The 27,663-nt window shown below is 41.9% G+C and overlaps 1 long non-coding RNA gene across 1 annotated transcript in view; it reads right to left on the bottom strand.

Moving 5' to 3' along the window:
• Positions 1 to 27,663, bottom strand: part of LOC110255448 — a 118,405-nt gene that overhangs the window by 79,522 nt on the left and 11,220 nt on the right. The window contains exon 2 of the long non-coding RNA XR_002335695.1: positions 2,418 to 2,513. This is a non-coding gene — a long non-coding RNA (uncharacterized LOC110255448). The remainder of the gene's footprint in view (positions 1 to 2,417; positions 2,514 to 27,663) is intronic.

Here is a 27,663-nt window from a genome sequence, read left to right as displayed (position 1 = left end):
AATACATAGTTAGAAGTCACAAAATTTTTTTTTTTCATGTTAGCTTGAGCTAACGTTCCCTTGGATTAAAAATTAAAATATATTCCCAGTGATTTTAGTTGCCTGATATTTAGGTTCGTGTGATTTTTTTTCTTATGCAAAGCACTTTCACACATATTATGGGAACTGCTACATCTCTGTGGTGAGAAAGAGTATAATTACCCCATTTTACAGAGCAGAACACCAAGGCTAGTTCATCGAATTGCTTGTGAGGGGCAGAAAGGGTTTTAGCCAGTTTTTCAGCTCCAATTTCTCAGCCTGCCTGGGCCAGAGGCAGCCTTGAATACACACTTATTCCCCATCACTCTCACTTGTAAATCCCTGGAATACCTCCCTAAGCAGCAATATTGCTCAACAAAGGGGTCCAGATGGATTTCTAGGTCTCTTTCTATTGACACACAAACACAGCAATACATCAAGTCTTGGTACGCAAGATGATCGTGACAGTCTGCACTTCAGGTGCAGGCCTTCTGGATGCTTGCAATATGTAGATATATCCAGCTACACTCGCATCTCCTTTTTCACGTGATCTCAGAAGGCATTTGGGAGCTGGCTGCATGGTTCCAACAGGCTGCTCAAGCAAGTACCTCCAGACAACAAGAAACCACCAGCAAGAGGTCTCTTCTCACACTAACTAAGTGGGCTACTTACCCAAGACCCACTCAGATATGAGCATCAGCCTCCTGACTGCAGCAGCACTGGCTGCTCACTCAGCCTTCTGCCTCCCACCACACCCTATCAGTAATCCCTGGCACGAGGGACATGCTTAATATAGGTCTGACAGGCAGAACAAAGTCAGCAGCTTCTTTCTAACAGAAATCCAGGGGGGGCTTCCTGGCTCTGACAAGGTTAAGAGTGACCAAAATGCCTGATGCTAAGGGTGTGTGTTCTGAAGCTAAATGGAGTGAGTCAAGGTTCTGACTCAGCTCCTTGGCACCTGTGTGACCTTGGGTTGGTTGCATAACCTTTCCGAGCTTCATTTCCTCATTTTCCAAATGATGATGATAATGGTTGGAGTTGGTACCTATGGCTGAGGAGGTGAGCTGGGGCTGCAGTCTCTCTGGCCCTCGTACAACCAGGCCACATGGTTCGAGGCAGGGTGGCTAGAAAACAGGGTTGCCATTCCCTAAACCTCTCAGAGATGCTGTCTACCCCCTGTGACTGCAATGCCAAGTCTACCCAGGTGGAGGGGCTTTTTCTCTAAAGATTCACTGTGATAGATAATGCGTAGGGTACTTGGTCAGACATGGCTGTCTTTCAGAATGCCATTCTCTAGGATCTGATGAAGCATTTGTCTCTCTTTCTGGAACTTTCCATATTTGATATAATGGAAAGGAGATGACAGACTTGGCTCATATCCCGGCTCACCCCTTTCATTTGTGCCTGCCAATTCTTTGTTTCTCACTTGTAAAACCAGAACAAGAATAATAGGGTTCCTGAAAGAATTCCATGAAAGGGCACAATGGTGGGCATATGGCAGCCCCGTGATAATTTTGACTGGCCTTCCCACTTACTAAGACCCAGAGAGAAAAGTCCCAAAAGCTGAAGGTCCTTAACATCGCACTGATTTCCCCGCTTTACACTCCTCTATTGATTCTCAGATCCCACCTCCCCCCCCACCCCCACCCCCACCCCCAGACAGTGGGGTTTACCACCTGCTATGAGAATTCATCCACATCCACTAGAAGGGCTTCGACCTCCAGATCTTTACACAGGACACCCTGGTCTTTTCCTTGACGGTAACCCTCCAAGTTGTGGTCACATTGCCTTAACTGCCTGCCAGGTATTTTCATTTGGGAGATCGAGCAGTTCGTTAAATTCAACACAGGAAGACGCAAACTGATCATCTTCCTTCCCAAACCTCCAACACGTCCTCCCCTCTTCTGTCTCCAGGGGTGGCCTTTCTCCTTATTTCACTGAGGTAGCGGCAATCAGAAGAGCACTTCTAAAAGCTCATCACCAAGTCAACCAGCTTAGGTGTATCCATCTACACATCACTACCCTGAGAGTAGTCCCCTCTTACCCATAGGGTTTACATTCCAAGACCCCCAGTGAATGCCTGAAACCATGGATTGTACTAAACCTACATATATGTATTTTCCTATGTAAAGCTTTATGTGTTTTCCTATACATACACATACCTATGATAACACTTAATTGATAAATTAGGCACAGTATGAGATTAACAAAAATAGTCAATCAAAAATTTATAACAATACACTGTAATAAAAGTTATGTGAATATGGTCTCTCTCTCAAAATTTCTTACTCAACTGTCCTCATCCTTCTTGTGATGATGTGAGATGATGAAGATGAGACGAAGGGAGGTGAATGACGGGCTTGTAAAGTAGCATTAGGCTACTATGGACCTGAACTTACCTCAGAAGGAGGATTATCTGTTTCGGGTGAACGTGGATTGTCAGCTGTGATCATACTGAGGTCGGGCATCAAAAGCCATGTCGATTGCTGGGGACCCTGGGCAAGACAGAGCAGGATGCTGCGAGATTTTGTCACACTACTCAGAACGGTGTGTGACTTAAAACTTATGAATTGTTTATTTCTGGAATTCTCCAATATTTTCAGACTGCAGTTGACCTCAGGTAATAGACCATGGAAAGCAGAACCACAGATGAGGGCAGTCTACTGTATCCCTATTACCATAGTGAACGGTCCCTGCTCCTGTCTTCCAGGCCAACACCCTTCAGTTCTCATCCTCCATCAGCCCTGTCCTCACCTTACTAGTTCCTCCTCAAATGGACTATTCTCATCCCATCAACCTACAAATTTACCAACAAATCTTCTTTCCATTAAAAAACTCCTCGATTCCACATTATCCCCATTCTTTGCTTCCTTTTCTAATGGACATTCTCAAAATAATTATGATACTTATTGTATCTACCCTTCTCTCATCTCAGAATCAACATCCGTTAGGCTTTTGAGTCACTACCATCCAAGAGAATCATCTTTGTCACCAGTGACCTTGATGTTGTCAAATCTAGTTGCTACCTCCAGCCCTCATAGTACTCCGCTTAAGATCAGCACTTGACATAGTTCACTGCTCCTTCTTGAAACACTTTTTTCATCTGGCCTTACAATGGGACTCTCCCTTGGATCTCTCCTGAGCTCACTGCCTATTCTTACTCAGCCTCCTTTTCTGGCTCTTTATCATCTTCTCAACCTCCAACTCTTAGAACATATGGTCTTTTTCTCTTCTTACTCACCTAGCCTCGCAGATTTAAAGAATATCTAGACACTGAAAACTTGGAAAAATTACATCTGTAGGCCAGAGTGCTCTCTAAACTTCACAAACTCCCTGCTTGATATTCTAACAAGACTCAAATTTAATATGTCCATTTTCGACACAGCTTCCAACACGCATGCACACACACACACACAACCCAGCCTACTTTTCCCTGAAATATCTCTTTCAGTATCTGAGGTCAAAAATCTTAGAGACAACTTAATACTTCTCTATCTCTTATACTTCAAATCCAAATCACTAGTTCTACCTTCAGAAAATATTCAGAATCATCACCATTTCTGCTAAGATCAACCTAATCCAAGCCACCTTCCTGTCTTCACATAAATATAATAACTTCTAACAAGATCCCCCAAAGTGTGTCCTCTGCCCAGGAGGCAGAGTGATACTGTTAAAATAAGTCAGATCTTAACACTCTTCTGTTCAAAACTTCCAATGGCTCCCCATCTCAGAGCAAAATTCAAGACCCTTTCCATGACCTACTAGTGCCCACATGATCTCTGGGAAGGTCCCTGCCCCATCTCTCAGGTATCATTGCATTCCCTTGCCACTCTACAACCTCTTTGCCACATATGCTATGCTCACTGCTACCTCAGATCCATCCTATTTGCAGTTCTCACTCTCTGCTCGGTCCCCAGAAAGTTGTATGGCTTGCCTCCTTCCTGTCTTATCTTCTCAAAGGCCAGATGGTCAGAGAGTTCACCCCTGATTACTTTATGCAAATAATATAAACCTCACCATCACTCTTTGATTCCTTACTGGGCTTTATTCTCCCCTATACACCACCACTGTTTTTTTGTTTTTTGGGTTTTTTTTTTTTTTTGTATGTCTTTTTGCCTTTTCTAGGGCTGCACTCACGGCATGTGGAGGTTCCCAGGCTAGGGGTCCAATCGAAGCTGTAGCCACCAGCCTACGCCAGAGCCACAGCAACACCAGATCCATGTTGCGTCTGTGACCTACACCACAGCTCACGGCAACACCGGATCCTTAACCCACTGAGCAAGGCCAGGGATCAAACCTGCAACCTCATGGTTCCTAGTCATATTCATTAACCACTGCACCATGACGGGAACTCCTACACCACCACCTTTTGACATGTTATATTCGCATTCGTTTGTTCATTGACAGCCTGTCTTCTCCTACTAGAACATAAGTTCCAAAAGAGTTAGAAGCTTTGTTTCTGTTCACTGCTGTATCCACACACCTATTATCTAAGTAAGAATTAATTAAGAATTGTGAGAAATTTTTTTAATGTGTCAAATTACTCATAACTCGTCTAAGTCCACAAATGTGAAGGTTGCTTTTATTCTTGAATTCTTCACTCACACAATACACAAAAATAAACTCAAAATGGTTTAAAAACTTAAATGTAAGACAAGACACCATCAAACTCCTGGAAGAGAACATAGGCAAAACATATTCTGACATCAACCTTACAAATGTTTTCTCAGGTCAGTCTCCCAAAGCAACAGAAATAAAAGCAAAAATAAACCAATGGGACCTAATCAAACTGACAAGTTTTTGCACAGTAAAGGAAACCAAAAAGAAAACCAAAAGGATACATAATGGGGAAAATAATTTCAAACGGTGCAACTGACAAGGGCTTAATCTCTAAAATATACAAACAACTTGTAAAACTCAACATCAAAAAAGTCAACAACCTAATTGGAAAACGGTCAAAAGACCTGAATAGACATTTCTCCAAGGAAGATATACAGATGGCCAACAAGCACAAGAAAAAAATACTCAACATCACTGATTATTAGAGAAATGCAAATTAAAACTACCATGAGATACCACCTCACACCAGTCAGAATGGCCATCATTAATAAGTCCACAAATAACGAATGCTGGAGGGGGTGGGGAGAAAAGGGAACACTACTGCACTGTTGGTGGGAATCTAAGTTGGTATGACCACTATGGAAAATAGTATGGAGGTACCTTAGAAAGCTATACGTCGAACTACCATATGACCCAGTAATCCCACTCTTGGGCATAGATCCGGACAAAACTTTCCTTAAAAAGACACATGTACCCGCATATTTATTGCAGCATTATTCACAATAGACAAGACATGGAAACAAACCAAATGCCCAACAACAGATGATTGGATTAGGAAGATGTGGTATATATGCACAATGGAATGCTACTCAGCCATAAAAAGTAACAAAATAATGCCATTTGCAGCAACATGGATGGAACTAGAGACTATCATACTAAGTGAAGTTAAGTCAGAAAGAGAAAGACAAATACCACATGATATCACTTATATCTGGAATCTAACATATGGCACAAATGAACTTTTCCACAGAAAAGAAAATCATGGACTTGAAGAAGAGGCTTGTGGTTGCCAAGGGGAAGGGGGAGGGAGCGGGATGGATTGGGAACTTGGGGCTAATAAATGCAAACTATTGCCTTTGGAATGGATAAGCAATGAGATCCTGCTGTATAGCACTGGGAACTATATCTAGTCACTTACAATGGAGCAAGATAATGTGAGAAAAAAGAATCTATACATGTATGTGTAACTGGGTCACCATGCTGTACAGTAGAAAATTGACGGAATACTATAAACCAGCTATAATGAAAAATAAACATTATATTAAAAAAAGTTTTATTGGAAAAAAAGAAGAATTCCACCACAAACTACAGGACAAAGTTCAAACTCCACTTGGAATTTATGGGCCACCATGATCTGGTGATTGTGATGCCTGCTTCATGGTCTGCCCCTTCTCTATACACATCCCTCCCTGAATCAAAATGTGCCTTTCTCCTGCTTGCTTCTACTCATACTGTTCTTCACCCTCCTGGAATACCTTCTCTCATCAATTTACCAAACGCTATCCACACTTCAAAGTCTGGATCCAGCCCCACTTCTCTTCCAGGACTCTCCTAATCACCCTATCCAAAAATGATCTTCCTTTGCTATGTCTTCCCATAGGTCTCACTGTTATCCTTAGTCATTTAGCATAACCTGATAATCATTTATCATTCACTTATTCAGTTAACAGATATTTATCCCATCAGGCCTGTGTCATATAAATATTCTCTTTCCATACTCCATTTATTTATTTATTTATTTATTTATTTATTTATTTATTGTCTTTTTGCCTTTTCTAGGGCAGCTCCCATGGCATATGGAGGTTCCCAGGCTAGAGGTCTAATCGGAGCTGTAGCCACTGGCCTACACCAGAGCCACAGCAACTTGGGATCCGAGCTGCGTCTGCGACCTATACCACAGCACATAGCAATGCTGGATCCTTAACGCACTGAGCAAGGCCAGGGATCAAACCTGCAACCTCATGGTTCCTAGTCAGATTCGTTAACCACTGAGCCACGACAGGAACTCCAACACTTGATGTATTTGATCTATTTGTCTATGTTATAAAATCTCTGGGGAAGAAAATATTTTAATGAAGTTTGAGTGGTCTATGAAAATATATATTGTACACATACAATATGTAATATGTATATTTGTATAAATGTCAAAAAGAATGTGGCCTGTTTTATGCCTCCATATTGTTACACATATTGTTCCATTAGCCTGGAATGCCCTCTCTCCAGTTCTTATTGTTCCCATCTGCCTGGCAAATTCTTCCTCTTCTTTAAATAGAGGGGTTGGGCTGATCTCTCTCTTTCTTGGTCTCCTCTGCCTCCAACACATTGCTCTTGTCTGGCTCTCGTGGTTTTCTTGTCTGTCTTGTTTGGTAAATGATTTCCCCTCCTAAAACCACTAACAATAATATTCTATAATATATTTAAGTACTTTACATTCTTCACAAGAAAAGCACTAATTAAATCCATGCAGGTGTTGTAGTCATTGTTTTGCCAAATATATCTATGAACTTTAAATGCACATTCTCATTATTAGTACCTTATGTGTCTAAAATGTGTTTCCTCCTTTTTTACCCTCACAAAGTTGCTAGGAAGCATCCCCATATTGCATTGGAATTAATGAGTTCTGCAGTCTTGTGTCTCTGTTGTTGTTTTACATATTGTTCCACTTGCCTGCAATGCCCTAAAGAGTGGAAAGAGGTTGAGTGAATTCATCAGCAGGATATACTCAATACACACTGACAATCCCCATATTATTGCTCTTTTTGGCCATTCCTTGGGTATTGTAAATGATATTTAGAAACAAAGAAGAATTAAGAAGCTTGATTACAATACAGATTCTGAGAAATCATGAAAATTGAGAAAGGAAATGTAAATTTAGTTAAACTGGCATTTTCTAAGCACACTATCTTGATTCAAATTCCAGTTCCACCTTTTTCTTGTTGAGTGCCTTTGGGCATTATTTTATATCTCTTATTTTCAGTTCCTTTGACTACCTCGTGAGGCTAATAGAAGAAACTGATGGTATAGTGATGAATCAAAAAGACAGCGTATGTAAAATACCTAGCATGCTGCCTGGCACAAAGTAAGCATTCTATAATAGATGTTATTTATAAATTTTATTGTGCCATAAGACCAAAAATAGACAAAAGTTTTCATACTTAAAAAGAAAAATTCTGGAAACAGCTTAATAGTGAACATGATATAGGCAGAATCAGAGAAAATATTATTCAATAATGACCTAAGGGAAAGAAGTGATCCCTTTAGGTTAGCATGTGTTCATTATGACTAATGAACCACCAATCTTATTTTCTATTTAAAAAGGATTATTAGCATGATTATACCTAATGAAGGTAGTGTATCTTCATTTTTCAAAATGTTTTATACTCTTTTGTAATTTCTTTAGAAGAATATATATAAAATGAGAATTTTATTAGGTAATCTGGTTAGAAAAAGATCAAGGGCCATGATATCAGGTTTGCCCTCCTGTGGTAACTAGAAAACTAGACAAAAACAATAAAAATATCATTTTCAAACATTAGGAAACAGGCAGCACTTGACTGTGATCCCTAAGAAACGAGATGCAAATTAGATGAGCCCTGTAGTGGGCTAGGCATTCTGCCCGAAAGCATTTCCAAGACCACAGTGCAGAGAGAAACAGTCCAAGCAAAGTATAGTAAGTCTTGCTGAATTGAGGAGGCAGAGATCAGAGTTTGAGTAGGCTGAGGCAGCTGCAATTTGTGGGACAGAATACCACAGAAAAGGAATAGACACAAGAAAAGTGATTCAGAATGTGCATAATAATCCTCCTGAGTCTTTCATTAAGTACCAAGCACCACATGCTCAAGAAGAAACTATGAGGCCAGGCAAAGAACAAATACTGAGGAGATGTAAACTAAACATGTCTAGAGCTCATGTGAGGCTGGGAGATAGTCAATTTCCACCACAGCTAGCACAGAGAGTTTGTTGATCCTTGGCACATTCAGTAGAGACTAAGAAATATGGTAAACTATCCCATGGGTAAACTTATTTTAAAATAAATAAACCTACCTCTTAAAATTTTTGAAACAAGTCTTAAAAGGATCGGGCTGTTCAAAAAAATCACCTAAGGGCCTGCCAAAAGAGAAGACAACACAATCTAGATACTGAATAATGTTACAATCAGTGTGGCCCTAGGGAAAAAAAAAAGGCAATAGTAATAATAATAAAACAATAAAAAAAATGACAGGACAGATAGAAACAATGGAGGTATCAGGTAAAGACTTTTAAATGGCTACTATTCATATGTTTGAAGATTTAAAGGAAAATATAAAAGTAATGAGATAAATTAAAGACATAGAAAAAAAATGAAATTTCCAAAGCTGAAAAATATTATATATGAAATTGAAAATTTACTGTGTACTTAATAGCAGATTAAATACCACAGGAGTAGTGGTGGAGGTGGACACTGTTGAGCTGTTAGACAAAAGAAAGAGAAAAAATAGATTAAAAAAAAAAAAAGCTCATAACATCATCAACTTTCATGACAATATGAATCAGTCTTCAGGAGTTCCCATTGTGGCTCAGCAGATTAAGAACCTGACATAGTGTATGTGAGGATGCAGGTTTAATTTCTGGCCTCACTCAGTGGGTTAAGGATCCAGAATTGACACAAACTAGGCTAAGCTGCAGCTCTAATTCAACCCTTAGCCTGAGAACTTCCATATGCTGCAGGTGTGGCTATAAAAAGAAAAAGAGAAAAAGAAAAAAGAAACAATATAAATCAGTCTGACATATGTGTAATTGGAGCCACAGAAAGGGAAGTATAAAAGAATATTTAAATAAATAAGTCAAACTTACCCAACTTGGTAAATATTATAAACCCACAGATCCAAAACACCCAACAAAGAACAGGTATAAAGGAAAAAAAAATTAGAAATATCATAGTGAAATTGTTGTAAATCATAGGTAAAGGGAAAATTGTAAAAGTATCCAGAAGAAAAAGATATATCCAAAAAAGCAAAGTAATAATGACGGCAGACTTCCCTTAGATGTAATGCAAGCCAGAAGGCAATTGAGTGATACCTTTAAAGAAAAATAGTCAACCCAGAATTCTATATTTATTGTGAATACTCCTTAAAAATAGAAGAAAAATAATAATTTTTTTAAGCTAAAAGAATGTGTTGCCAACATATCTACACTCCAAAAAAATGTTAATGAAATTCAAGCTGAAGAAAAATGACACCAGATGGGAACTCAGATCTACATAAAGAAACGAAGAATGCTGAAATAGTAAATGTATGAGTAAATACAAAATATATTTAAATACATTGAATTTGTAAATTAAAATGTTCCCTCATATAAACTCCAACTTCAGATGATTTCCCTGGTGAGTTCTAACAAACCTATATGGAAGAAATAATATCTATCTTGCAAAAACTTTTTCAGAAAACAGAAGAGGAGGGAACAATTGCCAACTCATTTCACAGGATGGCAATATTATGATATCAAAACCAAACAATGAAGTTACAAGAAAATTTTAAACCAATATTCTTCAAAAATATAGATATAGAAGTCTTAACAAAATATTAGCAAGTTAAGTTCAGTGATGTCTTAAAATAACAGTGCATCATAACTAAATGGGGCTTATACCACAAATGCAATATTGGTGTAATATTTTAAATTCAACCACTGAAAATTATCATAATAACAAAATTAAGGAGAAAATTATACAATCATCTACATTTCTTGTAGAATTTCACAAGCAGATTTTAAAATGTATATGGAAATATCAAGTGTTTTAATATATATGTGTATAAAATTTATATATGTGTATAAACTTTAGATAAAGAACAAAGTTGGAAGATTTAGACAATCTGATTTCAGATTTTCTGTAAAACTACACTAAACAACATAGCACAGGATTGGTGTGAGGGTAGCCATACAAGTCAATGGAAAGTACAGAGGGTCTAGAAATAGACCTACACAGTATTTGTTCAGGTGGTTTTTCAACATTTTGGTCAGTTAATTCAAACAAGTAAATTACCAAGGTAATTCAGTGCGGGAAGTTTTTTTTTTTTTTTTTTAAAAATGGTGTTAGAATAACTGGAATTTGTGGGGGAAAACAAATCTTGACTTCAGATCACACACAAAAAAGTAACTCATAATGGATCATCACACTGAACCTAAAATTTACAACTACAAAAATTCTAGAAGGAAATCTAGGAGAAAAAGATCTTATCAATCTTCAGGTAGCAATGATTTATTAGGGCAAATAAAGTATTAAACATAAAAGAAAAAATGAAAATTAAACCCACCAAAATTTAAAATTTCTGTTCTTTGAAAGTCATTGTTGAGAAAATAAAAAGTAAAGCCATGGACGTGGTGGTATAAAGATGATAGCTAGCTGGAAAGAAGCAGAGAGAGGGAGGAAGGAAAGGAGGAGGGATCTTTCTCTCTCCTTTATATATGTTCTTTATTATAAAATAAAGAATGTTTATAATTTGATATTTCAAAGATGAATACAAACAACTCAATTCAAAAATGGACACAGAAGATTTGAACACCTCACAAATGACAATATTTATGAAGAGCCAATAAGCATATGCAAAGAAGGTCAATATCATTGGTCATCATCAAAATATAATCTACTGAACAATGAGCTACCACTACACAGTAATTGGTGTTGGTAAGTATGCAGAGCAACTGGAACGCTCATAATGGCTGGTGGGAGGACAAAATAGGACAACGCTTTGGAAAACTGTTGAACAGTTTCAAATAAATTTAAGCACACATTTACCTCATGCCCTAACAATTCCACTCTTAGGCATTTACCTAAGAGAAGTGAAATATATGTTCATGCAAAGACTTGTACGAATGTTTCAGACTGATTTAACCACAATACTCCAAACTGGAAATAACTCAAACGTCTAAAACAACAGATGAATGAATTAAAAAATTGTGATAAATCCATATAATGGAAAACTCCTCAGCAATAAAAAGAACAAATTACCAAACAATTAATATATGCTACCATATGAATAACCCTCAAATGTAGAACACTGAGTTAAAATAGCCAGACACAAACAGTATACACTGGATGATTCCACTTATATGAGATTCTAGAACAGGCAACATTGTACTAATCAGTAGTGACAGAACACAGGGCCTGAGTCCAGGAGGCGTGAAGATTTCCTGCAAAATGGCACGTTAAGTAATGGAATTGTTCTAGATCTTGATTGTGGTTGGTACTTACATAGGTCCATGTATTTGTCAAAACTCAAAGTATACATTTAAGGGTTCATTATAACATATGTAACTTATATGTAAGTTATATTCCAATAATCTTACCTTATTTTTTTTTTCTTTTTATGGCCACACCTGCAGCATATAGAAGTTCCTGGGCTGCAGCTGAAGCCTACGCCACAGCCACAGCAACTCCAGATCCGAGGTGCATCTACAACCTACACCACAGCTTGTGGCAACACCAAATCCTTAAGTGAGGCCAGGGATTGAACCCACATCCCACTGAGACAACATACGGTTCTTAATGCACTGAGCCACAGTGGGAACTCCAACGATGTTGATTTTAATTAATCAAAAAAGATTATATAATCGGGTTAAAAGTACCCAGCTTTGTCCTCAACCTAGTTGGCTTCTGCACTCTTATATAGCAAGAATGTGTATAAAATGCACTGGTGGCTCATACTAGGAAGGGTGTCTTCTATTTGTTCATCCAATAAATATTCTTTCAGCTCTACTGTGTGCTATGTATTTAAGGCTGTAATGGTGAAGAAGAAAAAACTGAGGTCTCTGTTTTCATGGCAGTACAGACTCATGGGTGAGATAGAGGTGGAATGTACAATTTTAAGCTGACAGAAGTTGAACAGCTCCATGAGAGCTGGTTTCAGATTCCTAAAAAGGAACCTGCTGAGTCTAAAGCTGCCATAGAGGACTCTCCAAGCTAGATGGGAGGCTAAATATGAGTAGGTAGAATTTATCACATGGAGAGTTGCGTTTTGCATTAGGAAGTCCCTGAGTGGGGGAGGGAAGCATTTTGAAGAGCTTAAAGGAAAATTCGTGCACAGAACCCTAACAGCAAGGGAGTAAGTAGAATAAGAAGAAGCACGAAAGACAGGGAGCCATGTCCAAGTACGTCCTGAAAATGATGAAAGCCCCTGGAGGGGTTCTGGGCAGTAGCCATGGGGTCAGACCCTGTGGTAGTGATCCACCATTGATGCAACAGTCCAGGTGACAAGACGGGCTGCTTATACTCAGGCAATGGCAATGGGGAGGCAGAGGAATGAATGTATTTGCCAATTAGGTGGTAAAATGGGTAGTTCTGGATGGAGGCTGGACATGGGGAAAGAGGGAGAAGGAGGTGTCCAGGATGCCAGCCAAGTGTCTTTCTTGAACACTAATATGGGTGGAAACATTCTTCCCTTGAGAAAACTATACAAAGGTGAAGATGCAAATTGAGTGGTGGATGGAAGAGATGATAGACATGCTAAATCTAAAGAACCTGGAGGACACTGATATGGAAAGTCCTGATTTCTGGCACCTCCCCTTGGCAGTTTGGGAGAGCTGGGCTGGAGCTGTACACCAGCAGCTATCACAACAGAACAAATCCTTAAAACCTTTGGGAGGACAAGATCACAAAACAGGGGCGTGAGGGGGTAGAGCTCAAGACAGAGCCCAGAAGAGAACCAACATGCAAAGCCCTGCCAAAGGATGAAGTTTCCACAGAGAACAATGAAGCAACCAAGAGATGGGAGAACAGACAAATGCTGCATACCACAAGAGCCCAGGAAGGGAAGAGAGAATTTCAAGGAGGATGCAACTGGGGACAGGATGCTTCCAACTCATGCAGAAAGCCAGTGGGAGGGTACTGATGTCTCACCTGATTGAGTACTTATTTTGCATTCTAGGCACCAATCATCTGATTTGAGCTACAACAGCCCCCCATGGGTAGGATTGGAAACAGCACTGCTCCAGCTCTCCTGCCAGAGACCGAACTAATGCAAGACACCAATGGCTCCCACTCCAGTGCTCCTTTTCCCTACTGCCTTTTCCCTGGCCTGCCTGTCTAGCCATTGATTTCTCCGAAGTGTCCCTCGGGCTAGGGGACCCAAATTCTCTGTACTGTAAAACGTGGTATACACCAAGATATTTGAGACTTTGGACCGCTGCCTTCCTGGCCCACCCTGAAGCCAGCAGATTTTCCAGCCAGAAGAGGAGGAGGCCAAGTAGCCTCCAGGAAAACAGTACCTATTCCTACGGACACAGAGCAGCGCCCCTCCCAGGCCCCCCTCCATTATTCTGTTATTATTCCACAGCTGATGGCAAAACTTCTGCAGAATGAGTTATCGCTGCATCCCTGAGGGGATGGACAAGTGGGAACATCTCTAGCAGGATCCCCTGCACTTCCTCCTCTCCCTTCCCATCCCATCCCTCAGGTTGGCATCCTTCTCTTTCCTTCCCGGGCCTTATATAGTCATGCGGTTTCACAAGTCCCAAGGCAGACTGTCTGCCAACACATCCAACCACTCTGCTGCCAAGGCGATGGCTGAGGCGAGTCTCAAACTCCGCATCGGAGCCAGACACCGAACATATCTATTTTCTGCTCCTCCAGTAAGGCACCCGAGGCAGCCTGGGGGCCCTGGGTCTCTTTCCAGTGCGTGCCTCAGGCACTCCACAGATGCTTGCAAAGAGGTCAGGATGCCAGGGGGCGTGGGCCTCGGTGGCCAGGATTGGACCGGGTGGGGGCAATTGCTGGCTGCCTACACTTGGACGCGAGCAGGTGCGAACCACCGCCCAGCTCCCTCTCCCCGCGGGTGCGCAGGCAGGGCTGCACAGCTCTTTGTGTCTGCGGCTTGGCTGGCTGTGTGCGCTAGACTGGGTGGGGTGGGGGAAACCGGAAGCAGCAAATCAGCGTCTGGGTCTTGAAAAATGCCTACAAGGGTGGACATTTTCATGAGAAACCCCTGCACATTTGGAGAGAGCAAGTCTGCCTGTGCAGCGCCCCTCCCCTCCCCTCCCAGGCCCCCTCCCTCCTCCACGTTCACTCCCTAACGCCTCGCCTCCCCCCTCCCCAGTCATCTGGATCTCGTTGTCCTTGCACTTTCCCAGCTGCCCGTCTGCATTTCCAGCCCTGCACGTGCACAGACACACCCGTGCCCCCAGCACCCACCCTGCGGCCCCCTAACCATGACCACCCCACGCCGTTCACAGATTCATAAAGCAACCCCTTCCCTGGCTCCAAACCCCTTAACAGAATAAGCCCTTTATTCCAAAGCAGAAATAGAAAAGTCCTTGGGTATAGTTAACAGGAGCAAGAGAAACCACGGGAAGGCTTTTTGTGGGGGAAAGTGGGTGGGAACTTCTGTAGTTTAGGGTATTTTAGTCACCCCCCTCCCAAAAAATATACTATATGAACAATCTACTTCTCCACTTTGAGGGCTTCCCTGAAAAAAGACTGAAAAGGAATCTTCAGAGAATGCTCCCAACAAAATGTTTTCCCCTCACTTCACCTAAAGGCCTCTTGCTACATTCAGGTTACTGTTCATTTTATAGTTTATGTTAATAAGACGAGCTGAAAAAAGAGGCAAAAATCTAGGACATTGTTGCTTTAAGAATCTAGACTAAAACACCTTAAATGAACTCTGCAGCAGACAGATGAAAAAAAAAAAAAAAAAAGGCCCTTCTCTGGCCCTTGCTGCTTTTGCCATTATTCATGATGTAATTTTTCAGGTGTTAGTTTGGCAGAGAAAGATTGGAATTGGGCTTGTTGCTAGGACATGAATGAAGGAGAGGAATCCCATTGGTTCTCTGGGACTTCTCAGGAGCCAATGGGAATGAAGGAGATGGAGGTGGAGGGGGCGGGGAGTAACAACAACAACAAAAAGACTCTGGCTGGACTTTTGTATTTGCTATGTTAAAGCGGGATACTGTAAATTTATTGGGGGGGGTAGTCTGTTTTTTTAAAGTGTGGGCGAGTAGTGTTGTCCGAGAGATTAATGCTGAATTAAGAGGCAGCTTTGTTCACACTGTCCTGGGTTTCACGAATAGCTCACTGTCACCAGAAGTCTAGAGCAGTATGCAAACGAGGCTGGGCACATTTCACCCCCTTACACTTTTGTGGGGAGGGGTGGGGTGCAACTAAGCTAGGGCTGGAGTCGCGGGAGGTGGAAGTGTAGGTGGAACAGGGCTGGATTCTTCCTCTGGTCTTGATCACCATTAGGTGAACCCCAAACACCCTTTGGCAATGGAAGTGAAACGTTTTTGTATTTAAACTAGGGGCTCATCGTGTTCCCTGCCCAAGGTTTTGGAGCCACCGCCCAACTCACTCCCTCTGCCTCTCAGTGGGTCACTAGTGAGATCTGGTCCAGCGAAAGCTCCAGTTCTGAAAACAACCTCCTGTTGCCACAGGAAAATGTCACTGGGTTTCCAGACCTGGGCTATAAAACATTCATCCACTTAAGCCTTTCGAGTCTCAGCCTTCTTCCACCAGCTAGCAAAGTATTAGTAGTCTTGTGTGCCAGTCATGCTCAGAAGCTTGATCCTTCCTTGCAAACTTGGGCAGGAAGAGAAGTTTGATCCCTGCTGGGCCCCATCTTTCCTTCCATAGATGGTGTAGACTTGACAAGCATCCACCTCCCTTGCCATTTTCCAGTCCAGGCTCTGGCTGTAATCCACACCTTTTCTTTAATAAAACGTGCAGGGTGTGTGTGTTGGGTGACTTGAAACACAGATGCAATAAACTGACTTCTTATTGGGTTATAGACCTGGCCAGTTTATTTACACCCTGGAGGGGGCTCTGCCTCTGCCAGATTCCTAACTTCAGAGATTCTGTGGTTGAAATCCAGCAACATAAAAGGATTTCTCCTTGTAATCGGAGCACTTCCTAAGACCACAGGCAGATTCAACCAATTAACATCTCTGATTGCAATAGAATATTTTAGGAGATTCGAAAGGACCAGGAGCATTTTCAACCATAAGCTTTTACTGGATCCATGGCAGGAATTGATCTGATTATCAATTTCTTTCTTGTGGATTTCTTTGACTTCCCAAGATTTGAGGAAAAAGGGTGTGAAGGATGAGCAGAAAATGGGAGGAGATAAAAGCAAAAAGGGGATGATTTTTAGAAGAGGTTTTTCTTTTCTTTTCAGCCACATAAATCTCAGGCTCTACTCACAACCACCCGTCAGCATTGATAGAGAACACAGCTCCAAGTACAGACCCTAATTGCACCCTTCAGGTGACAGGTAGCATGTGTGCTTCAGTTCAAAGCCAAAGTTGAGGTTGAGTAAATCTGATTTCAGACAGTCAGCATTTCAAAATAAAAGCATTCAACCTAAGCCCCAAACAGGAGGTCTCCTTGCAGCCTTTTACAGGGAATCCTGTGAGATGCACCTCAGTCAAGTTCTCTACTCAAACCTCACTTTGTTCTCAGTCCTAGTAAAACCTCAGATTGCTTACAAAGCTGCCTGGCTTGAACGAAGCAGGGGCTCCAGAAACTAGTGCCGTGGAGTGTAAAATGCATGGGAATGATGTTGCAAGTAGCCAGCCCACAATGAGGAGTGAGGGGCCAGGCAGCCTCCTATGGGGGAACAAAAGGGTCCCAGAAAAGAAGAAGGAAGGTTACATGATGTCTTCTGTCCTCCCAATGCCTTAACTAATTAGGGGCCCTTTTATATTTATTGGCAAAATAGGTAAAGATCCCAAGATCTGAGCTCTTTCATTGAAAAAGAGAGAGAAAAAAATATGGGGCCAGTTAATCAATATTAGAGCTTTATCATTTAAATGATACATATTGTATTCAAGGCCAGCCTCTAACTTCAAGTCTCTACATATCAAATTTAGATATTATTAACTCTATATAAAAGTATCATCAGCATTCCCTTCATGGCACTGTGGTTAACGAACCTGACTAGGATCCATGAGGATGTGGGTTCAATCCCTGGCCTTGCTCAGTAGGTCAGGGATCAGCATTGCTGTGAGCTGTGGTGTAGGTCACAGACACGGCTCGGATCCCAAGTGGCTGTGACTGGCAGCTGTAGCTCCAATTCAACCTCTAGCTTAGGAATCTTCATATGCCCCAGATGCAGCCCTAAAAAGAAAAAAGAAAAAAGAAAAAAAAGCACTGTCATTCCTTGTTGAAAAGAACTACCAAAGGCCCTGAAAGTTATGAGGTCTGCTTAGTGACACCCAGTCTGCCTGGGTCAGGAGCTGGGAACCCCCATTCTGAGCAGGAAAGGACCCTACACCCACAAACTTTAGAAATGAGCACATTTTCATTGCCACTGTGTCAACCATGAGCTAATTATGTTTTCCTGCAAGGGAAGCAAATTATATTGATTGTACAATAAGAGCTATTGTCATGCACAGTTTATTCATCATGACTCAGAAAGATGCAAAAATATTGACTTGCTCAAAATAGTATTTTACTTTTGCCTCCAGACAGCAGTTTTTAAGGCACAGAATGACCAGAGATAGTTGTGTTAACCAGTCACAGGGAAGAAATATGACAGATGGGAGTTATGGGGACAAACCCATGATTTGTGAATGACAGATCACTGCCAGGGAAAGGAAACATGTCTTAGACTTCACGAATTAACCTGGACTATTACATTTTTAAAAAAAATTCTTTAAAACTCTCAACATTACCTACAGTATCAAGAAAATAACGAAGCCCACTGACATCTCTGAAAAGAAGGTGATTAATTAAAGTAATTAGGCTACACTGAATTATTAAAATATGAAATCTTCTGTAGGGACGACTGAAAAAGGCAGAACATTCTTGCAGTTCAAAAATTAAAACCATATTCCAGTTCATTAGCTGAGATAGGAACTCGTATGTTTTAGCCTACAGTCTTATTCACATATGCGTAAGTGGCTAATATTGCACACCTTTGTAATGGTTCTTGTAAAAGTAAAAAAAAAGCAACAACCTGACTTCAATTATTTGATTGCTTGTAGGGCAGAGGAGATCTTTTGAAAGAATGACAACCAGCCTTTCAGGTTTACTTTGAAAAATGCCCCCAGGCTTTGAAATGCCAGGTGTGTTGGGGCCTGTGACTAGAGTCAGACTGGGGACAGTGAAGGGCAGAGAGGCACCTCTTGACACATTCCCCGGCTGTGTCTTCAAAGCAGTCAATGTCTCCTTCCTTCCTACTAAATCAAATTGGAACTCCTTGGCCTGACATTAAAATCCTTCGCTATGATGCGTTTCCCCATCCATCCCAACCCGAGGAGACCTGCTCCAGGTCAGTCAGGCAAATCCCACTACCTTGTTCCCAAGCACATTCACTCCTACACCTAAGTTCCTGGTAAGCTTGTCCCTTGCCTGGAATGTCCTTTATTTCTCTCTGATCTGCCCTAGTCAGCCCAGCTCTCAGAACCCAGCTTCAAGTCCCCTTCTCCACAAAGCCTCCTGCTTTCTTCTCCCAGATCCTCACACGCAGGACCTGAGATGTCTAGGAGTTACTGGCATATCTGATGGTGTCACCCCTCTGCTTTAAAACCTGACATTGTGAAACAGGCTGGAACTCAGGACTTGGAACTCTTTGCTATAGGGCTTGCACCTGCGCAAACATCACTATTACTTCCAGCAACAAACTGCAAAGAAACTATAAAGGACTAAAAATAACTGTGTGCAGTTGGGGCAAATTATGAACAAGATACAAAAAGACCAAAAACCCAACTGCCACTTCTGAGGAGTCAGGTGCAAAAGCAGGGTACTGTGCGTGCATCCTGCACACAGCAGCACCAAGGAGGTAGGCAGACTACCCAAGCCCCACCTTCAGCCTAAACTCCAGACCCACCCCTACCCTCATCCCATAGAAGAAACCAATTCATCCCTTCTCAGCAAGAGAATCCGTTACTGGTTTTCACTCCCTCCTGCTGTGGCAGGAGCCCCAGTAAAGCCTTGCCTAAATTTCTTGTCTAGCCATTATTAATATCTGTTGATTAAGGAGGCCAAGAACCCCTGCCAGTAACAGTTACACTCTCCCTCTTCAGAAGAGATGCTCAGGCATATTAGACCCTCTGAAATCTGGTCATAGTCTATCCCTCCAACTAGTGGGTGGTGGTGGTTTACTCACTTCGGAGCCAGAAAACCTGGGTGAGAACCCAGATTTGCATACACTGGCCTCTGGAAGATCACATGGCAGTCAGATCCCCTATGCTCTATCAAATGGTTTTGCCACTGGGACAAAAGACCAGTCTGGAATTGACCCATAGATGTGAAGGCAGAATAATGTTCCTTCTAACAGGTGAAGCGATTTGGACCAGAAATTCATTGGTGGCAACTGGTACAAACATGGGCAATCACTTCACATCCTTGAGCCTCTATTTTGACAAAGGATTATTGAGATGATTACAGAGATAATATATGTGAACACTTAGAACAGGGCCTGGCATATTCTTGGCACTGCCTATGTATTTCTTATTATCATTATCATGAATATCATTTCCCCCCATCACAAATCCTGCCCTCCAGCAGGCTGTTCACTATTTTACTTGGCTTTTCCAACAACACCTGTTGTTCATAAAGTCTATCAAAATCTACTGATGCCTAGGCCCCACTCTAATACCATGCTCTCCAAAATTCTGTCCTGGATTCAGTCCCACTCATCTATCCAGTGCCCAAACATCCTCAGCACATGATCTGTATTTTTCTAATGAGGCTTAGCTTGTACTACAGCTTTGCACAGTAATTGAAGGTAAGAGCTCTATCTACCTTTATAGCCACTCTCCACTTAGAGCAGAAACTATTAGTGACCAAGCATACCAGGTGTTCTGTATTTTCCAGCATCTTTTGCCTGATTTGGGGGTCATATGACTAGCTTAGGTCAACAGGCTATAAGCAAAAGTGGTGGATGTCACCTTCCAACTGGTGATTGAAAGCTAATGGGCCTCATCTATTCTTCTCTTCCCTTCCTTGGAAAACTTAGAAATCATATGATCCCCAAAAGTTCAACTCCATGATGGCAAGCTTACATCAATAGGGGTCCTTAATGATTGCATGGAGCCAACAATTCCTGACAACCTTTGTTGGATATGTTACCTGAGCAAGAAATAAATCTTCACTGTCTTAAAACTCAGAAATGTGGGGACTGTTGTTACTTCAGCATAGCCTACGTTATCCTGATTAATATACCGCCCTTTCTTTTCAAAATTTGACATGGGGAATTCAGCACATAGAGGGTATTTAATCTTTGGATGCTGAATGAATGATTATAAAATGACCTTTTTTAAGAAAATATGTTATTTATGGAGTTCCTGTCATGGCATAGAGGAAACGAATCTGATTAGGAACCATGAGGTTATGGGTGCGATCCCTCGCCTTGCTCAGTGGGTTAAAGATCTGGCATTGCCATGAGCTGTGGTGTAGGTTGCAGACGTGGCTTTGATCTGGTGTTGCTGTGGCTGTGGCTTAGGCCGGAGGCTACAGCTCCGACTGGACTCCTAGCCTGGGAACCTCCATAGGCCGTGGGTACAGCCCTAAAAAGACAAAAAGACAAAAAAAAAAAAAAAAGAAAAAAGAAAAGAAAACATATCATTTAATGTTGCTCAATACAACTTCAAGCATTTTATTTTGACTCCTTACTTAAAACACACACCCTTTGTGGGTTTTCTCTATTGGCCAAAGGACCTGGCATAGCACTGAACATGTGGGTAGTAAGAACTGGTGATTAATACAGGGTCAACTTCTGTTCACCAGCTCCTGAAAATCCACTCCATCTGAGCCCACAGCTTGGTAATAAGAGCAGATTCCTCCAGAGCTACTTCTGATTCTGTGCCCTGCTGGGGTTTGGTGGGATGATGGCTGAGCCATGCAGTGGTTGTCCCAGCTGCAGAGACCATTGTTCTTCAATTGAGAGGTCAAAAGAGATAAAACTAGGTTTCAATACTTTTTAACCCATACCTCATTAGTCAAGATTTTATAAGGACTTCTGCTAAGCAGTTTATCTTTGGCGGGGGGCACTGTGCGTGCAGCATACAAAAGGTCCCAAGCCACAGCAGTGACAATGCCAGATCCTTAACCCACTGAGCCACCAGGGAACTCTACTAAGCAATTCATAATGTAAATACTCACTTTCTAAAGATTCTGATATGCACTGGATACGTAGAGATATAGCTGAGCCCTCAAGGAAACTCTGCCTTTGGTGGAATCTAAAGAGTCAGGTTCAAGTCCCAGATCCACGTGGTGGGTAACTAGTTCCTTCTATGTCTTAGTTACCATCTGTAAAAAGGGGAATAAAGAATCTTCTTTCCTTCCCTCTCCCTTAGGAAAGCAAGGAATACGGTGGGAAAATATGTTTTCCTGCTTGTTTGTTTCTTAATTAAAAAATAAATATATGGGACAAATCTACCTTTTAGGGCTGTCACATACACCCCAAGTATGTGTTTTGGCCCCTAATGAGAAGACAACACTCATAAATCGAGGCATCATGCTCCTCTTCAATGTTAGGGTTCTGGAAAATTTTCCCACACAAGGGAAGACTAAAATAAACTAGAAGAGAAGCAACTCAATTCAGAAGAATGGGTTTCTTTATTGACCAGGGTTTAATAAAAAGCATTAATTAAGATGGGCACATTTGGCCAACTCAGCTGGGGAAAGCTTTCCACTCTGTGGTCAGGCCATAAAACCAAGATGTCATAATCCCAGCACCACCTCTTCCACTTGAAAAAGGGAAAAAAAAAAAAAAAAAAAAAAGGCTGAACTTCTTTCTTTGCTTTTTAGGGCTGTACCCATGGCATATGGAAGTTCCCAGGGTCTAATCAGAGCTGCAGCTGCCAGCCACAGCCATGCCAGATTCAAGCCACCTCTGCAACCCACACCACAGCTCACAGCAAAACCAGATCCTTGACCCACTGAGCAAGGCCAGGGATCAAACCTGAGTCCTCATGGATATTAGTCGGGTTCATTACTGCTGAGCCACAATGGGAACTCCAAGGCTAAACTTCTTCAAATGGAGGATAGTTCAAGAATAGATATCACCTGAGGTGAGATAAACAAAATCAGGCTCCTTTCCGGAATATCAGAACCTGATACAGAGCATCCAAGATTCAGTAATTACCATCATCTTGACTTGGAAAATACACCTACAGTGGAATATGCCTCAGGTGCTAGGCATCTCTCAACCATCCTCTTAATTGGTTTTACCCTGTGCCAGCTCCTCTAAGAGCCTCTAAATGCCAGTTTGTCCTGTGAGGCATTGCCCCTGAGTGGACAGAACCAGCTCAGAGCTGCCAGGATGCCAGGCTGCTCTAAACCCTTAAAGGGGCAAGTTCAGGACATCTCAGAGGGGAAGGACTGGATGAAGGTGAGTCATCTAAGCCAGGAGAGATGGGCTCATCAGGTCACTGTTTAAAATGTAGCAGGGAAGGAAAGCTCATCTCTTGAGCCAGGTGGGAACCAAGGCCGGTAATTAAGAGGTAAGTGACACTGGGGCCAGTGAGCTGGGAATTAACTGAGCAGATGGTGGCGGTGGAAGTGCAGTTGCTCCCCAGCCAAGTACCCTTGTGCACAAATGACATTGTTGGTTAAGTGTCCCACCAAGGCTCAGCTCTTCATCTCAGCAATGCTACTTGTCCTGCCTCCTGCTGTATGGAGACAAGCCATCCCATACCCCCTACACGTCCCCCAAAGCGGGTCAGAAGCAGTGCCTGTCTCAGCCCCAGAAGTCTTTGCTTGGGGGGCATCTTAGTCTCCTGCTTGATCTTTGAGATTTTTTTCCCATTCATTAGATAATGAGCAAGTACCAATCATGTGTCCAGCTTTGTGCTATACACTGGTGACTCTGAAATAAATAAGACATGATTCCTGCACTCAAGAAGTTCAGCCTAGTAAGAGACAGAGAAGTAAACAGGTACATTAAGGTGATACAGTTTCCAGGAGAGAAACTCGGCATGGCTGACCATTGATTTCCTCCAGATGCTGTCTTCTCTGGCTCTGAGGATCCCACACTGACTTGGTTTCCTTCCTCAATCAGTGGCTTCTCCATCTCAGTTTCCTCTTCTGGATCCTCCTCCCCCATCTCTCTACATTTCAGAAAGTCCCAGGGCTCTTTCCCTGCCTTCTCCTCCCCTGGGTCATATCTGACCTGGTGGCTCTAAGTACCATCTACACACTGACAATTCCCAAATGTAGGTCTCCAGCCCAGACTTCTCCCTGTGAGTTCTATTTCATACATGCCATTGCTCCATGGCATCTGTACTTTGATGCCTAATAGACATCTCAAGCTTCCTCATTATTTACCCACTGATTTCCCTTTCCCCCAAATCTGCTCCCACCTCCATCACCAAACCATCACTCTCATGAGTACAAGGCAAGACTTAATTATTCAAATAGAAAACCCCAAAGTTATCTCTGCTTCTACCCCTACTCTCACTCTTTCTCCAGTCCAAAATAAATCCAGACTGAAAAACCGACGTCTGCTGCTCCTCTTCTGCTCTAATTCTCATAGTGGTTGTGGAACCTAGCCCCAGAATATGCACATATGCAACTTTTACCATACAATTTCAGAGGTTTCATTGGGGGGGGTGCTTATCAATAGATGCCAGGTTAAGAACCAAGGTCATTTGCTGCTATAAATAAGTGTTTATATCTGTTTAACAGTTTTAGATGTTAAGCTACTTAGGGACAGGAATCCTTCATGTAATTATCTCAGCAGGGCACCTGGCACAGTGCCTCATTGAGCTAATCACTTAATTAAGTCTTTTTGAATATAATATGGAGAAGAAAATTAACCCTTCATTCAATAAATGTTTATTGAACACATACCATGGGCAGGGCCTGTGCTGGTTGTCATGGGGATTACAAAGATTTAGACAAAACATACAAAGAAAGTGAGTCAACAACGCAACAAATGGTATAGACAGAAAGGGGACACCAGTTCCAGCTTCAGAGTCCAGCATTTGCAAAGATGCAGAGGTAGAATAGGACAGAGAGATTTATTGAAAAATAAGGGTACCCAGGAGTTCCCATCGTGGTGCAGTGGTTAACAAATCCAACTAGGAACCATGAGGTTGCGGGTTCAATCCCTGGCCTTGCTCAGTGGGTTAAGGATCCGGCATTGCCGTGAGCTGTGGTGTAGGTCGCAGAGGTGGCTCGGATCCTGCGTTGCTGTGGCTCTGGCGTAGGCTGGCAGCTACGATTAGACCCCTAGCCTGGGAACCTCCATATGCCGCGGGAGCGGCCCAAGAAATGGCAAAAAGACAAAAAAAATAAATAAAAATAAGGGTAGCCAGCCTGGCTGGAACAGAGGGATTGTACAGGGAGGGGCCTGGTGGAGCCAAAGTTGTGAGGTAAAGAGCAGTGCAAACAACTTTCAGCAATACCTTCGTTTGGCTAAGCTTGCAGAAAGGATAACTTGGCACTACTCAAAAACCATTAAATCATGAACGGTGCCCATCAGGCTCCTTTATTACACCATTTTCATGTTTGAAGAAGAAACATGGTTTAGGACAAATACTTAGAGTGTAGTAGGGGTACTGGTGTACTCAGACAGAGGGCACAGGTACAATGAAGAGCTTAGCTGTACACTTCGGGTAAAGGTTTGCCATGGCCACATAAATGACTGTAAGCTCTTTGAGGGTAACTCTAATAATAAATTATTATTATTGCAGTAGTTAAGGGCTTATGAAACATTTTAACAGGCATTATCTTACTCCTTAAAACATCCCACTGAAAGAGCTATATTCTATCCATATTTTGCAGTGAAGAAATTCAGGTTTAAAGAAAGGAAGAGAGAAGGAACTCAGGTTATTGACCATCTACCAAGTACCAGGGTTTGTCAAACATATTTCATTTATCTTTCACTGAAATGCCACAATATAAGATGACTATTCCTGACTTACAGATACAGAAACTGAGGTTCAGAAGAGTTGAATAACTTGATGATAAACAACAAGGAAGGGACACAACCAGTCTTTAAGGATGGGGCTGGCCCCCTTACCATCAGCAATGAGTGCCATGCAAGACATCTAGCAGATGTTTAATAAACTCAACCTGAATTAGGGATTCATGGATAGTGGGATGAGGTGGCTTGTGAGGAACCCCTTCATCATGACCTAGAACATAGAATCTTTGAGAATCACAGTATCTCAAGAGAGTGCCCTGCAGGAAAGAAATCTGGGAAATGAGCAAAATTCAGTCAAAACTTATCATTCCCTTTCAGCTAGGGGCACTTGAGCTCCCACACACAAAGCTTACCCAGCATTTTCCTTTAGCCACTTTGAGACCCTACTTGTCTATCTTTTAATGCATCTCTACCTAGTACCTATAGTTCCAGCTCTCTGTCCTGATGACTGTGGACCTTTAGTACCCAAGACAAGGAATAGGAAATGTCCCAAAATAATGAAAGTAGACTGTTGATAGCCTTCTTATCACCAGACCTCTGAATGGCAGGCAGAAGGATGGTTGTTTCTGAAGCCAGAGAACTTAGAGATAATACTTCTAAGGGAATGTGTCTTAGGAAAATGAATTTACAACAGATTTTTGCATTAGCAAATTTCATTTAAGACATTCAGCTGAATATACTCTCCCTCACCCCACCCATATTCCTATTTCCTGGGCTCTCCCTACCAATTTATCTGACAGAATCTGAGGATGAGATCAGTTCTGTGGTCCTACAAGAAGTGGAGGCAAAGATGGTATGTAGATCTAGAAGGCCTTGAGGAGAAGGACTGCTGTCTAATATATAATTTCACACTCCCATAGCACCTGGTTCAGTGTCTTATTCATGAGAGTTACTCAATAAATAATCAGGGAATCTCATTAAACTGAAGTCAACCTGAATGGTTCTGTGAGTAGTGCTCAGAAGAGGGTATGTCATTCCTTAGCCATTTGTATGGAGAAGATTCTTGTGCCAATAGTTTCAGAAGGTGGATAAAGAGATGAGAGGCCCTCTCTATCACAGGGTTGAGTCCCTAAACCCAATCAGGTTGTCAGGTTTCCATTCTTGATCAGTGGAATCAGTCCCCAAAGCCACTGCAAGTTGTCCTACATGGGATTTAAGCTGCTACATGACACATCATGAAAATGCTATTTTCTCGAGAATCCTGCACACGTGGTCAGCTTGGTCCTAAATTCAGAAAGCACTAGAGAATCATTTCCTGTCCTACAGAGATAGAGCCTAGATGTGGGGGGCAGGGACAGAGAGAAAATTTTGAAAACAGTAATCAAGGAAACATTGCCAGCACAAAACATACAAGCCAACACAATTACCCGCCATCTGTTACACGGACTAAGGGTGGTTACTTAGTGATCAGAACAGACCCCATGGTTCCTGGCCTAGGCTCTTCATGGAACCACTTTGGGTTCTGAAGTTGGTTCTTTTGACTCTCTGCTCATAATTTACCGGTGTGTGAAAGAGAGGTGAAATGGCCATGCCTCTGTAGATGTAATGACAATGCATTTCCCGTTTAGACTGGACAGGAATACAACTCTGGCAATTTTTTAATTTTAATTAGTGTTTGCTGTATATTAGGGAGATCTGCTAGTGAAAAGGGCCACACGTAAGAGCAAAGTGCTATTATTATTATGGTTTATGACTCAACTCCCTTCCCAAGCTCTGTGTTGATACATTTTGAAATCCCACAGCCATTCCAAAGGCAGAATTGATACCTTTTCCATACATTAGAAAAGCAGCTTCCCAGAAGAACACCACTGGAAACTCTGTCTTAGGAGCCATATTTAAAACTCACACTAATACAAATAAACCCAGAGATGGAACCTCAATAAGGTAGACTCTCTGTGACGTATTTATGGCTGTTCATTTTTACACAAAGAATCAATTCTCAATTATGCACTCAAATAAGGGACTAATGGTGCAGAAATCTAAATGGAGGCCAATGAAAAGATATTCCTCTTTGTCTACTGCTTTATCCACTCTTTCAATAAGGATTTACTGAGTATCTAGTATGTAACAGACAGTGTGATAAGTCTTAGAGATCTGAAGCTAAGACACGGTACTTGCCCTTTAGGAACTTATAATCTAGTAGGGGAAATGGACAAAGAAAGTAATCCCAGCACAAGATGATAAA

The sequence above is a fragment of the Sus scrofa genome, chromosome 9, assembly GCF_000003025.6.
Source record: "Sus scrofa isolate TJ Tabasco breed Duroc chromosome 9, Sscrofa11.1, whole genome shotgun sequence".
Taxonomy (NCBI): Eukaryota; Metazoa; Chordata; class Mammalia; order Artiodactyla; family Suidae; genus Sus; species Sus scrofa.
This window is presented reverse-complemented; position numbering and strand designations above follow the sequence as displayed.